The 16626-nt window shown below is 31.1% G+C and overlaps 1 protein-coding gene across 3 annotated transcripts in view; it reads left to right on the plus strand.

The window, feature by feature from the left end:
• The window catches only part of LOC128241865 (sacsin-like), a 72607-nt gene that overhangs the window by 13280 nt on the left and 42701 nt on the right, over positions 1-16626 (plus strand). The window contains exon 1 of one of the 3 annotated variants that reach the window (XM_052958977.1): positions 12506-12575. The exons of the other annotated variants lie outside the window; for them this stretch is intronic. The gene's annotated coding sequence lies outside the window, so the exon portion shown is untranslated. Of the gene's footprint in view, positions 1-12505; positions 12576-16626 lie in introns of those variants that run through there. 3 annotated transcript variants of the gene reach the window in all.

Here is a 16626-nt window from a genome sequence, read left to right on the forward strand (position 1 = left end):
AATCTAAATGCTTTACCATATAAAATATTCTTTGTTTCAAACAGTTGCAAAACAAACTTGTATCTCATATCCAATGTTCATGAGAGTCCATCACTCTGCAGCCGTATTGCATGTTTCGGTTGGAATAGTTCACCAACACGTCATTTCCACCCCATCTACTTTGCCTTATCTGGTGGAGGATATCAATTCAACGCGTTTGCTTGTTTGAACTGTATCAGTTGATGTAATATAAGGCATTTTGTAAACTCCCTTCCCTAACTCCTTATGAAAAAAAAATCAAATTTGTTTGTGCTTTCATTCTATATATTTTATTTCTGTTAGATTTTTTTCATATATAGTGTTGTATGCAATTGCAAATTTTAAGAAATCACCGTTGTGAATTTGGTATAGAACCTGCTAGTTATCGAACATCGCTTATCGTTACGTTATCGTTTTCTCTCAAGTAGAAAACTCTTAATGATATAAATTGATATTATTGCATTTTTTATTTCTGAATTGTACCAGATGATGAATTTTACGACGTATTGTTTTGTTCTCTTTTAAGTATGTTCCAGGAGTTAAGGATTTAGTATCTTTTGTTATTTTCATTGCTCTGTTAGTAGCAATATAGATTTTATTTATTAGCTCGTCTGATTTTTGAAAAAAATGATGAGCTATTGTCGTCACCTAATTGTCATCGTCGTCGGAGGCGTTGGTTAAGTTTTGCGTTTAAGTCACTCACATGGAAACTATCAAAGCTATCATTTTAGAACTTTAAAACATTGTACCCTTAAGATGCTGAGTCTCACCTGTTTTTTTGGATATTTTTTTTTTAAATTTTGATGGATTTTTGTTGATTTTAAAATTGGACATAGGTTCTTCATTTTTTGTTGTATCGATTTCAATATTTTTCACATGCAATAAATGGATAATGCACTTCAAAATATGAAAGGGGTTTTTGAGTCACACATTTGGAAGGGTAGGGGGTAGGTGGGGTGTATTTTAGTAGTTTTGGACTTTTTTATATTTAGCGAGTCTGATTTTTTAGCTCACCCTAGCCGTGGGTTGAGGGTGAGCTATTAGGATCGCTGAATGTCCGGCGTCTGTCGTATGTTTAAACTAATTTGTTAACACTCTAGTGGTCACATTTTACCTCAATTTTCCCGAAACTTGTTCAGGATGTTTGTCCCAGTAATTACACGGACGAGTTCGAATATGGCTCATCTGGGATGAAAAACTATGTCACATGACCCAAAAATAGAAAAATCTTGTTAACATTCTAGAGGCTACATTTTCAGTCCAAATATCCTGAACATTTGTCAGAAAGGTTGTTTCGATAATTTCTAGCTCAAGTACGAACATGGGTCATCGTGGGTCAAAAGCTAGGTCACAGAGCTCAAATATGGAAAAACCTTGTAAACACTTTAGAGGTAATATTTTCAGCCCAAATATTGTGGAAAATATATCAGAAAGGTTGTTTCGAGTATTTCTAGCTCATGTTCGAATATGGGTCATCTGGGGTCAATAACTAGGTCACAGAGCCCAAATATGGAAAAACCTTGTTCACACTCTAGAGGTAACATTTTCAGCCAAAATATCCTGGAAATTTGTCAGAAAGGTTGTTTCGATGATTTCTAGCTCAAATTTGAATATGGGTCATCTGGGGTCAATAACTAAGTCACTTGACCCAAAAATAGAAAAATCTTGTTAACACTCCAGAGGCTCCTTTTTTCAGTCCAAATATCCTGAAAATTTGTCAGAAAGATTGTTTCAATGATTTCTAGCTCAAGTTCGAATATGGTCATCTGGGGTCAAAAACAAGGTGACAGAGCCTAAATATGGAAAACTTTGTGAACACTCTAGAGGCTACATTTTCAGCCCAAATATCCTGGAAATTTGTCAGATGATTTCTAGCTCAAGTTCGAATATGAATCATCTGGGGTCAAAAACTAGGTCACATGCCCAAAAAATCTGTCAGAATGGTTGTTTGATATTTTTTTAGTCAAGTTTGATTATGGGTCATCTGCTTTCTTTATTGTTATCCTGGTTTCCACATAGTGGGCGGCCGGGCAAGGGGCTGGGCGGCAGGGCAGCGTCAAACTCACCTATGAAACTGAATAACTTTAGTTAGGGTTGACATATCTTGACACAGCTGGGTAAAAAGGAAGAGTTCATGGAGGTCTTTCATGGATTTGCGTTTGGGGTCCCTAGGGTCAAGGTCAAGGTCACTGTTACTAAAAATAGAAAAATGGTTGGAACTGAAAACTTTAGTAAAGGTTGACATTTCTTGTGGTATAAAGGAAGAGTTTATGGAGACCTTTCATGGCATTGCATTTGGGGTCCCTAGGGTCAAGGTCAAGGTCACTGTTACTCAAAATAGAAAAACGATTGAAACTGAATAACTTTAGTTAGGGTTGACATATCTTGATCCGACTTAGTATAAAGGAAGAGTTTATGGAGACCTTTTATGGGATTGCATTTGGGGTCCCCATGGTCAAGGTTAAGGTCACTGTTACTAAAAATAGAAAAATGGTTGAAACTGAATTACTATAGTTAGGGTTGACATATCTTGACCCAACTGAGTATAAAAGAAGAGTTTATGGAGACCTTTCATGGGATTGCGATTGGGGTTCCTACGGTCAAGGTTAAGGTCACTATTACTAAAAATAGAAAAAAACAGTTGAAACTGAATAAATTTAGTCAGGGTTAACATAGCTTGACCAAATTTGGTATAAAGGAAGAGTTCATGGAGACCTTTCATGGGATTGCGTTTGGGGTCCCTAGGGTCAAGGTCACTTTACTAAAAATAGAAGATTTAAGAATATTTTTACTTTTATTTGTACACATATTTGTATATCAGATAAAGACTGGTAATTTATCTTAGATAATTATTTGCAGTCATTTTTTAAGATGATAATGTCTTTAAATGTGAGTGAAATATTTTTGTTAAAATCGATTTTCAAAATCATTGCAATTTTAATTAGTAATTTTAATTGCGATTATTTTATTTACTATATGTGCATAATTGTGTATATAATATATAGTTCACCTTTGATTAATACGAATTTATCCGTTATATTTCACAATGTTTTTTGGTATATTAGTTTGTTGTTTTGTAAGCTGGAACACATGCTTTTTGGTGATTATAACGTTCTTGTGTTGCATGCCTGGCGGATATAGTTTAATATAGTATAGATTATGAATATATCAAAAACAAAGGGTCCCGGTAACTTCATTGTACATTTATTAATCCATATGATGTATTTGTGTATAAACAAAGTGTTGGGGTGTTATTTCAAACATTTAACAAACAGAGTTTTAAGATTCATTATACCATGTTTGATTTATTATTTGATAAGTTGTAACGCTGTGCTTGCAGAGAGTGGGTCTTGTAATTATACATATAATTTTATTTACACATTGTGTAATAAACAATATATAAATCTTTCATTCCACAGAATATATCTTTGTGGGCCCTTTGATAATAATTTAAACATGTGAATTTTCCCATATTTGATTGTGATACCATAGTTGATTGTGTTTCATTGTGGGCCTGTAAATTATAATTCAAATTTCTGTATTATACCATATTTAATTGTTTTTTTATTCCACAGGATGAACCTCTGTATAAACAAAGGGTGGGCCTGTTAATTATATTACAAATTTGTGTATTATACCATATTTGATTGGGTTTTATTCCACAGGATGAACCTTTGTATAAACAAAGGGTGGGCCTGTTAATTATAATTCAAATTTCTGTATTATACCATATCTAATTGTGTTTTTATTCCACAGGATGAACCTCTGTATAAACAAAGGGTGGGCCTGTTAATTATATTACAAATTTGTGTATTATACCATATTTGATTGTGTTTTATTCCACAGGATGAACCTTTGTATAAACAAAGGGGGGGGCCTGTTAATTATAATTCAAATTTCTGTATTATACCATATTTGATTGTGTTTTATTTCACAGGATGAACCTTTGTATAAACAAAGGGGGGTGGCCTGTTAATTATATTACAAATTTCTGTATTATACCATATTTAATTGTGTTTTTATCCCACAGGATGAACCTTTGTATCAACAAAGGGTGGGCAGGTTAGTTATATTACAAATTTGTGTATAATGCCATATTTGATTGTTTTTATTCCACAGGATGAACCTTTGTACAAACAAAGGGTGGGCCTGTTAATTATAATTCGAATTTCTATATTATACCATCTTTGGTTGTGTTTTAATTCCACAGGATAAACCTTTGTATAAACAAATTGTGGGCCTGTTAATTATAATTCAAATTCCTGTATTATACCATATTTATTTGTGTTTTTATCCCACATGATGAACCTTTGTATAAACAAAGGGTGGGCCTGTTAATTATAATTCAAATTTCTGTATTATACCATATTTAATTGTGTTTTTATTCCACAGGATGAACCTTTGTATAAACAAAGGGTGGGCCTGTTGATTATAATTCAAATTTCTGTATTATACCATATTTAATTGTGTTTTTATCCCACAGGATGAACCTTGGTATAAACAAAGAGTGGGCCTGTTAATTATATTACAAATTTCTGTATTTACCATATTTAATTGTGTTTTTATTCCACAGGATGAACTTTTGTATAAACAAAGGGTGGGCCGGTTAATTATATTACAAATTTCTGTATTATATCATATTTAATTGTGTTTTTATCCCACAGGATGAACCTTTGTATAAACAAAGGGTGGGCCTGTTAATTATATTACAAATTTGTGTATTATAGCATATTTGATTGTGCTTTTATTCCACAGGATGAACCTTTGTATTAACAAAGGGGGGGCCTGTTAATTATATTACAAATTTCTGTATTATACCATATTTGTTGTTTTTTATTCCACAGGATGAACCTTTGTATAAACAAAGTGTGGGCCTGTTAATTATATTACAAATTTGTGTATAATACCATATTTGATTGTGATTTAATTACACAGGATGAACCTTTGTATAAATAAAGGGTGGGCCTGTTAATTATTATTCAAATTTCTGTTTTATTCCATATTTAATTGTTTTTATCCCACAGGATGAACCTTTGTATAAACAAAGGGTGGGCCTGTTAATTATATTACAAATTTGTGTATAATACCATATTTGATTGTGTTTGATTCCAAATGATAAACCTTTGTATAAACAAAGGGTGGGCCGGTAAATTATAATTTAAATTTGTGTATTATAGCATATTTGATTGTGCTTTTATTCCACAGGATGAACCTTTGTATTAACAAAGGGTGGGCCTGTTATTTTAATGATAAATTTCTGTATTATACCATATTTAATTGTGTTTTTATTCCACAGGATGAACTTTTGTATAAACAAAGGGTGGGCCTGTTAATTATAATTCAAATTTCTATATTATACCATATTTGATTGTGTTTTAATTCCACAGGATGAACCTTTGTATAAACAAATGGTAGGCCTGTTAATTATAATTCAAATTCCTGTATTATACCATATTTAATTGTGTTTTTATCCCACAGGATGAACCTTTGTATAAACAAAGGGTGGGCCTGTTAATTATATTACAAATTTGTGTATAATACCATATTTGATTGTGATTTAATTACACAGGATGAACCTTTGTATAAATAAAGGGTGGGCCTGTTAATTATAATTCAAATTTCTGTTTTATTCCATATTTAATTGTGTTTTTATCCCACAGGATGAACCTTTGTATAAACAAGGGTGGGCCTGTTAATTATATTACAAATTTGTGTATAATACCATATTTGATTGTGTTTGATTCCAAATGATAAACCTTTGTATAAACAAAGGGTGGGCCGGTAAATTATAATTTAAATTTGTGTATTATAGCATATTTGATTGTGCTTTTATTCCACAGGATGAACCTTTGTATTAACAAAGGGTGGGCCTGTTATTTTAATGATAAATTTCTGTATTATACAATATTTAATTGTGTTTTTATTCCACAGGATGAACTTTTGTATAAACAAAGGGTGGGCCTGTTAATTATAATTCAAATTTCTATATTATACCATATTTGATTGTATTTTAATTCCACAGGATGAACCTTTGTATAAACAAAGGGTGGGCCTGTTAATTATAATTCAAATTCCTGTATTATACCATATTTAATTGTGTTTTTATCCCACAGGATGAACCTTTGTATAAACAAAGGGTGGGCCTGATAATTATATTACAAATTTCTGTATTATACCATATTTAATTGTGTTTTTATTCCACAGGATGAACTTTTGTATAAACAAAGGGTGGGCCTGTTAATTATAATTCAAATTTCTGTATTATACCATATTTGATTGTGTTTTAATTCAACAGGATGAACCTTTGTATAAACAAAGGGTGGGCCTGTTAATTATAATTCAAATTCCTGTATTATACCATATTTAATTGTGTTTTTATCCCACAGGATGAACCTTTGTATAAACAAACGGTTGGCCTGTTAATTATATTACAAATTTCTGTATTATACCATATTTAAAAAAAAAAAATATCCCACAGGATGAACCTTTGTATAAACAAAGGGTGGGCCTGTTAATTATATTACAAATTTGTGTATAATACCATATTTGATTGTGATTTAATTACACAGGATGAACCTTTGTATAAATAAAGGGTGGGCCTGTTAATTATAATTCAAATTTCTGTTTTATTCCATATTTAATTGTGTTTTTATTCCACAGGATGAACCTTTGTATAAACAAAGGGTGGGCCTGTTAATTATAATTCAAATTTCTGTATTATACAATATTTAATTGTGTTTTTATTCCACAGGATGAACTTTTGTATAAACAAAGGGTGGGCTTGTTAATTATAATTCAAATTTCTGTATTATACCATATTTGATTGTGTTTTAATTCCACAGAATGAACCTTTGTATAAACAAAGGGTGGGCCTGTTAATTATAATTCAAATTCCTGTATTAAACCATATTTAATTGTGTTTTTATCCCACAGGATGAACCTCTGTATAAACAAAGTGTGGGCCTGTTAATCATATTACAAATTTCTGTATTATACCATATTTAATTGTTTTTTTTATCCGTCAGGATGAACCTTTGTATAAACAAAGGGTGGGCCTATTAATTATATTACAAATTTGTGTATAATACCATATTTGATTGTGATTTAATTACACAGGATGAACCTTTGTATAAATAAAGGGTGGGCCTGTTAATTATAATTCAAATTTCTGTATTATTCCATATTTAATTGTGTTTTTATTCCACAGGATGAACCTTTGTATAAACAAAGGGTGGGCCTGTTAATTATAATTCAAATTTCTGTATTATACCATATTTAATTGTGTTTTTATCGCACAGGATGAACCTTTGTATAAACAAAGGGTGGGCCTGTTAATTTTATTACAAATTTCTGTATTATACCATATTTAATTGTGTTTTTATCCCACAGGATGAACCTTTGTATAAACAAAGGGTGGGCCGATTAATTATATTACAAATTTGTGTATAATGCCAGATTTGATTTTTTTTATTCCACAGGATGAACCTTTGTATAAACAAAGGGTGGGCCTGTTAATTATAATTCAAATTTCTATATTATACCATATTTGATTGTGTTTTAATTCCACAGGATTAACCTTTGTATAAACAATTTGTGGGCCTGTTAATTATAATTCAAATTCCTGTATTATACCGTATTTATTTGTGTTTTTATCCAACAGGATGAACCTTTGTATAAACAAAGGATGGGCCTGTTAATTATATTACAAAGGAGTGTATAATACCATATTTGATTGTGTTTTATTCCAAATGATAAACCTTTGTATAAATAAAGGTTGGTCCTGTAAATTTAATTATAATTTCTGTATTATACCATATTTAATTGTGTTTTTATTCCACAGGATGAACCTTTGTATAAACAAAGGTTGGGCCTGTTATTTTAATTATAAATTTCTGTATTATACCATATTTAATTGTGTTTTTATTCCACCTGATGACATTTTGTATAAACAAAGGGTGGTTCTGTTAATTATAATTCAAATTTTAATATTATACCATATTTGATTGTGTTTTAATTCCACAAGATGAACCTTTGTATAAACAAAGGGTGGGCCTGTTAATTGTTATTCAAATTCCTGTATTGTACCATATTTAATTGTGTTTTTATCCCACAGGATGGACCTTTGTATAAACAAAGGGTGGGCCTGTTAATTATATTACAAATATCTGTATTATACCATATTTCATTGTGTTTTTTTTTTGTCTTACAGGATGATCCTTTGTATAAACAAAGGGTGGGCCTGTTAATTATATTACAAATGTGTTTATTATACCTTATTTGATTGTGTTTTATTCCACAGGATGAACCTTTCTATATACAAAGGATGGGCCGGTTATTATATTACAAATATGTGTATTATATTATATTTGAATGTGTTTTATACCACAGGATTAAACTTTGTATATGCAAAGGGTGGGCCTGTTAATTTTATTACAAATATGTGTATTACACCATTTTTGATTGCGTTTTTATTCCACAGGATTAAACTTTGTATATACAAAGGGTGGGTCTGTTAATTTTATTACAAATTTGTGTATTATACCATATTTGATTGTGTTTTTTTCCACAGAATGAACCTTGTTTATAAACAAAGGATTGGCCTTTTAATTATAATTCAAATTTGTGTATGACAGCATATGTGATTGCGTTTATATTGCACAGGATGTTTCTTTGTTTAAACAAATAGAGGGCCTGTTCATTATAATTCAAACTTGTGTGTTATACCAAATTTGATTGAGCTCTATTTCCACAGGAAGTTCATTTGTATAGAAACAGATTTGGGATGTTTATTTTAATCTAAACTCGTGCATTTTACTTTATTCCCCAGGATCCATGTTAGAATAAGCAAACAGTGGGACTGTTAATTATTATTTTAATTTGCTTATTATACCATTTTTGGGATTTTATTTTATAGGATGTATCTTTGTATAAGCAAAGATTGGGCCTTTTCATTATAATTGTAACTTGTGTATTATACCATATTCCATTATATTTTTTTCCACATAATGTGTCATTGTGTAAAGTAAGAGTGGGCCTATTAATTATAATCTTAAATTGTTCATTATACCGTTTGATCGTATTTTATTCACAGTATGGAACATTGTATAAGCAAAGAGTTGGCCTATTAATTATAGATTTAACACATATATATATTATTCAAAATTGATTGTTTGTTTATTCCATTGGAAGTAAAAATATGTAAAAAAAAGTGTGGGCTTGATAATTATAATTTTAACTTGTGTATTTTACCATATTTAATTGTGTTTTTATTTCACAGGATGTTTCTGTGTATAAACAAAGAATATGCCTATAAAATATCTTTCAAACTTGAGCAATTATACAATATTCGATTGTTCTGTATTCCACAAGATGTTTCTTTGAATTGACAAAGAGCGGGTCTGTTAATTATGATTTTAACCTGTGTATTATACCATATTTGATTTTGATTTACTACTCGTTATGTACTTTGTATTAAGAAATATGGGTCTGCTATATTAATTGTAAACGTTTATATTATACTTTAACTCCGTATAATCAAAGAGTTGGTCGGCATTAATTTGAAACGCACATTTATCATGTTATCATTTTATAGGTACATTTTTTGTAATGTCAGAATGTATCTTTGTATAAACAAGATGGACTTGTTGTATATAATCTTTACCATACATTTATTTTAGTGCGCCTTGTGTATCATTACATACTTTAATGGTGCTTGATTGCATATAATAGTGGGCCTGTTAAAAACAATTTAAACACAAATTAATGATATTTTCATTTAATGATATATTAGTTTGCAATGGTAAACGTATCACTGTATAAACAATGTATGGGCATGTTGTTTATACACTGATACAAACATTTATGTAGCATATACTATATTATAATTTCACAGGATGCATATTCTCGTACACAAAAAGTTGGTTGGTTAATTTAAATTTACATTTAACATGTGCTGTGTTATCATTTTATGATATATATATTTTCGCAATAACATAATGTATGTTTGGTATAAACAAGATATGGGCCTGTTGTATGCAACTTAAACAAACATTCATTTGGAGTTTTATTCAACAGGATTTGCATTTGTTTAAATTATTTAACGTATTTTTACTTCTGTAATTTTCACTCCATAGAAAAAGTGTTTGTCTCCACATGATGTACCTTTGTCTATAACATGGTTTGGCTTGCGATGTGTATTTTTTAAAAGCAAATTGTTTTCATTTTAAGGTTCCATAGAATGTATCTTTGTATCAGACATGAGTGGGTCTGTTTGAACTTCATTTTTGATGTTTGTGTATCATTCCACAGGACGTGTAAATAAAGGATGTGCCTGTTCATTTTGATTTAAAACGCACTGTTTTGCATATTGGTTTGAAGAAATAGTGAGATGACATGAAGTAAATTCTTAATGATTAAACATTGGCGGAGTGTGATTGGCGATAAGAAAGTTTCCCTTCTTAATCATTCAGATATTACTTCTGGTCATCTAACTGACTTAGAATATAATCTCATTGCCTGATACAACACAAACTCTGACTCTGGGAAAGTCCATCTTATAAGTGGCAGTAGGGGGGACCTTTAAACACTCTCGAAAGTTTAAATTCTTAATAATTAAGTATAGAAATAAGTAATTGCCTATCTGATATTTTATTGGCTAAAATGAAAGTTGCATCCTAATTCCACAGGATGTGACTTTGAATAAGGAAAGGTGGATCTGTTAATTATACTGAAAAACAAACATCTATTATATGTTATAAAAGATGTCTTAAAGTCTTATTTTTGTACGTTTTGATAATCGTTGAGAAGTGTTTTATTGTATGTACATTTTTTTATGTATAAGCAAAGAGTGAACTTAGACTAAAACACACACATTGATCCAATTATTCAAAACTATGTTAAGGTTAAAACATTGTTAACGTCATTTTTGTCAATTTTGCAAATGTGTTTTACTCTTCAAGTTTCATTGCCACATTTGTGATCTGCCTTACTTCTTTTTTAGTTCAAACTGGGCCTGAAAAAATATTTCTCAAGGCAGTAAAAAGGTTTAGGGTCGGGGCAAATACATAGGGTAGGTCTGGAAACCGAAAACTTTGGTGTTTGTTAAAAATATTTTAATGACTCAAGTATTTTAATGACTCAAGTATTGGCCTGAAATAAATTATTGAGGAATTATCTTTTTCATTTCGAACAGAGGGTTCAAACTTATTAATAACCCATAGGATAAAATATTGTATTAACAACTTGTGTTTCTATTTTTTATAAGTTAAAGTGAATTTTATAGTTTACTAACGTTTTCTTTATTTTGTAATTTGCTGTAACTAACAGCATCCGGTATAAGTTTGCAAATCCGGTTTACTTGCAAACTTAGTTTTTTTATTATCTTGGATATCAACTTCAAAAGCGACACATAGAAAGTTTGCCCATTAAATTAGAAATATTTTAAGTAAAATTAAAAAAAAAGTTTTAAGAAATATGAAAATTTTAATTCCAAAATTGATTTCTCCCGTTGGCCACCAATTGGATTTTAGGTCCCCCGCGGGGTTTTGCCAAACTCAAATTGGAGAATTTTCCATATGAGCCGAAACGGGGGAAAAAATCAAATATTACAATTTGGAACAGAAAATTACATTTCTATTTATGTTTTGAGTACTAGAGTTATTAATTTTATTAAAATCTAAAAAAAAATCAAAAATTACGATTTTGTAAAAATGGTTCTCCAATTGGAGAAATTTCCAATTGGAGAATTCCACAGTCAATTTCTATTGATAAAATTCACCAATTGGAGAATACAGAAGTTGGAGAACACAGAAGTTGGAGAAATCACCAGTTGGAGATTTCCACAGTATTACAGCTGCTGGGTTAAAAACGTTGGGATATATACATGTCATCATATAATTGCTAATTAATTTAATATTGATAGAATATTCAAGAAAACAACAATGCAAGATGTTAGTTGTTACCTGATTTCGCGTATACCATCGGCATTTTCAACTTGTGTGCAATCTAAAGCAGTTTTATTATATACAACTGCGTCAGATGTGTACTTTTATTATTCCTTTTCAGAAAACTGTTTTATCAAAATGCATATTTCACTAATAAATCTAAAAAATCAAACTGTTTGCTTAATTTTGCATTTTCCAAAAATACTTCCTGGTGGTACTTGGTTATAATATTGAATTTTTAATCGACTTTAAGGTTAGAGAACACTGAATGTATTCCTTAAGACCACTCGGTCAAGGATTACCCGTGAAAGCGCAAGCACTTGCGTCAAACAGGGTCCTTTAATTATTTTTCAAAGCACCGATGAAGGGTTACAACTTTATTGGTTAAATCTAACTAAAATAAACAAGCTCGATTTTGATAAAGGTGATTAGCTGATAAAATCACTCTCGAGTCCGTTTCCTGGCTAGAAACTGTTACTGTGTCATTTTGAGAGGCCATTCATTCTCGACTTTTCAATAGACCATAATCCTTTGCGGCATGGTGACTTCCGGTTTATTTCCGTGTTATAACGAAGTATAATAACAGCGATTAATACGGACTTATTATCATTCCAGGTTTGTTATAATTTATTTATTTTTATTAGATTTGTTATTTTAATGAGTTTATATTACATTATTGTGATATTATTTGAATGTCATGAGTTATAAATCGCTTGACTGTTTACCTGGACAGTTAGTTCTGGTGGGTGGGGTAGTAGTCCAAATAATTGTACGTTGGCGGATTTGTTTTTAGATTTTTGATATGGCAAATCCTTCACGTACAAATTGTTTAGTATCAAAAGTGGGTAGTTGTTCCGATCAGGATTTCGGGTTAAAGCATATAGAGTCTATAAAATATCATAAAAACAAGAAATATTACCAGATAATGTTATTTTATATTAGTTCCGTACACAAAAAAATAAATATCCAACTTATAATTATGAGTTTGACGACTTTTTTTCATTTCATTCTGTCAAAACATAACGATATATACATGAAGGGCACCTGCAAGGCTTCAGGGCACAGTTTTAAATCGCTCGGAACATTTCGGCCATGGCCGAGTTGTTACGATTGTATAACGAGGTACATCTTGAAGCTTTGTCGGAGGAGGCCGAGTTATTACGATTGTATCGAGTTGTTCCCCTTCGCATAAATGTTTTTGTGTCAGTCAACTTTCGTTTTATTGGAAAAATAAACAACTTGTTTTAATGCATTAAATGCTTGTTTAGTGCAAAATAACATTTCACTTACATGGTAAAATATGAATATAACTCTTTATGATCAATTTCAACCATAAAATACTTCACTTAAAACAATTTCAATATTTTTAAAACACCCCTGTTTTTTGCACATTCCCGTTTAGACGTTAGGGATTGGAAGAATCCCGTATAACACGTCTATTATTTTAGACTAGGTGGGGTAGATGGTTCAGAAAAGACTGCGGTTACTATTCTTATTGGAGTATTATTAACAACAAATAATTATAATCTATTCTTAAACATTTGTTTTGAAAATTAACACATAATATATTAGTCTGTTTTACTATCTGACTGTCATAATCTATAATGAGAATTTTTTACATTACCAGGTATAACTACATGTACTGTATGTAATAGTCTTATGAATGAACATATATAAATCATCATCAATATAGATTATGATATTTATACTGCTCGGTGTATTTTATTACTATGTATTAAACATTTTACTTAGAAAGAGTAATTATGTCATGCTGTCACATGTGTAGTCTTCTGAATGATAGTACCCCTGGTGGGGATCGAACCCACATAGTCGTGGGTAAGAAGCAGAAACCAGGGGGATTCAGGGGGGGGGGGTCGGTCCCTCCACCCCTTTGAATCGTCCGTTTATACATTCTCAGTCAATATCGGGGAAAATACAATGTTAAGATAAAAATGACCTATTTCGGACTATAAACTAGAGGAGTACACCTACCCTGGCCCAACATTTTAAGCCATTCAATTTCTGTTCCGAAGGAGGGCCGGATGTGAAAAGATTGAGCCAATGAGTTTCTGTAATCAGAATTGTTGTTTCATAATGTTATAGTTCCTTAAAACAGTTAAAATGTTTTAGGACATCGAAATAAACAGACGCATGTTCAGTTTAAACATACTCTGTATACAACGTTCTCGTACTCCAGTGCGATGATGCTATGCATTATAGTTATCATCCGACCTCTGATGAACAGGAATGACAACGTTTAAAAGCTATTATTTATACAATTATGATCATCTGACTGACTGAGTATCTGCCAAAACTTTTCTGTTCAAAGAGACTCTCTCATGTTTTGACACTAGACATATTTTTTTTCTCGTAATGCATATGAACACTTATATTTATTTTACTCCTTGGTATTGAATTTGCAGAAATAATAGTAACCAGGTTGATTTTCTTTTATACTTCAATTGCATTTTTAAAAAAGATGGGAGCAAGCCCATGCCGGTGCAGATAACACATACTCGAAGATTATGTCAATCAACTGATTGTGCAACAGCCTTTTGTTGAATCGTGTTTGTAACGCATTACAAAATTTTGGACTTCAAAGACTATATATTTTAGCACATATCAACATTTAGGGTTCCAGCCATCAATAGCTTAGCTTTAACACTTAGTTTGATTCACAATACTTTATTTCATAATAACAATCTATAAAATCCAAGTAAAAGATGCATTTTCAAAACCCTGTACGCTTCGCTTAAATTCACTCAAAAACTCAAGTTCGAAAGATTTAAAAAAGTATGTCATAAACATATCCCCTTTAGCGGCTGAGGAAGCCGGTCCAAACCATTCACATACTAAAAAACTGAGTATCTTAATATATAAATCTCTAATAAATTTGCCAAATAAAATTCAACATGGGTAAACAATTATAAAAAATAACGTATTTTATGTATTGCAACATATATTTATAAAAAGATAAAGTCAATTGAATCAAATGATTATTTTCAATGTACTTTCTTTCCCGCGGTAAGTGGACTTTTCATCTTACTCCAACAAGTGAGGAGTATGGTTGATTCTCTTCGTGACTGAAATCAACTTTTTTAAACACTTGGTGTATTTCAAATCTAGTCCATATAAACATCCCCTTTAGATTCTTTGACGATTGCATTTTCCATGGGAGATCACTGCGGATAAACATACAAGTGTTGTTTAGCCACACTGTGGTTTCAATAATGTCAGGGGCGTAGCTACCCCTCTATTCGTGTGGATTCATAAATGTGCTGGGGGGGGGGGTTTGGGGGCATGCCCCCCTCAGAAAATTTTGAAAATCATGGTGCAATCTAGTGCATTCGGGGCGTTACGATATGCATTATTTTGTACTGGAAAATAACCAGTTTTTGGATCATGTAGTCAAGTTCGCATACTGCTACTTCGGTGTTTTTTTTTCAGAACCATGTTTTTTTCAGTCGCGTATTCACGTATAGGCGGCTACACGCCTGTATGTTGTGCATATGAATGTATAACTTGGTTTATATGATGCATCCTTAATGTAACACCTCCTTGCTGCTACACCAATAGAAACTTCATTGGATATTAGCAGTAAAAGAACTAGCACTGACGTTCCCAATTTTCGTCTGGGTCATTTAAATAATAGAAAACAAATTACATGATAAACAAATTTGTTTTGACTTCTTTAATGAATTATATAAACACATTGTACAAACATATCATGACACTTTTAAACAAAAAGTATGGCTGTCAATTAAACAGTATGCTAGCTTTAAAGATTGAGGCAAACCATTGGAATTATTTACAGCGGTCTTAAAAAGGTGTATTTAACTTTAAAGCTGCAATCTCACTAATTGATCATTTTGACTAACGGCACTCTTTTATTGTTGGTCTATAAATAGACCATTTTTTGCATAGACCCAATTTTAAGTGATATAAGACTGCTGAAATAAGATCAGATTGCATTTTGTCATATTTATGGCTAAAATGATGTTTTATGGGTATAGTAGCATTACGAACAATTTAATGTAAATGAACTTTTCGGCAGTCTTACCAAACATTTTTGATTGGTTCTATTGTGAATTATCTAATATGACTGAATTAAAGGAATGATAACCAAATCAGCTTTTGAGACAAAATTTTTAAAGTGTCTAAAATGACAATCTGTGAAAGTGCAGCTTTAAGTGTTGATCTAAAGCTTCATTTACACATTGTTATATTATAAATAACTGTTTAAAAGGTCTCATGTACAAAATAAGATAATAATTTTCATACAAATATCTAAAATTGATTAAAATAATAAAGTACCATTAACATATTTCTTAATAGTGCTATTTTTCTCAACTGACAATACCATTCAAAGCCATCATTTCAACTATGAAGTTATTTTTAACTTTCAACTGTTTTATAGCATATATGCAACAAAATATACCAAAAATACAAGCCATGAACAATATGATTGTTCAACTTGCATTGTCCTTGACCATTTAAAATGACCATTTTCCTGTTTTGTCTATTTGTAAGTTGTGCCATGAGGAATGAAGTATGACTGTATGAATCACAAAAAGCAATAAAAACACTAAAAAAATCCCCCATTACCCCTGTAATTTCTAATACAGCAGTAAAATCAAGCAATTTTCATGATTGATTGTGCTGCCAA

This window comes from Mya arenaria, chromosome 7 (genome assembly GCF_026914265.1).
Source record: "Mya arenaria isolate MELC-2E11 chromosome 7, ASM2691426v1".
NCBI classification, from domain to species: domain Eukaryota; kingdom Metazoa; phylum Mollusca; class Bivalvia; order Myida; family Myidae; genus Mya; species Mya arenaria.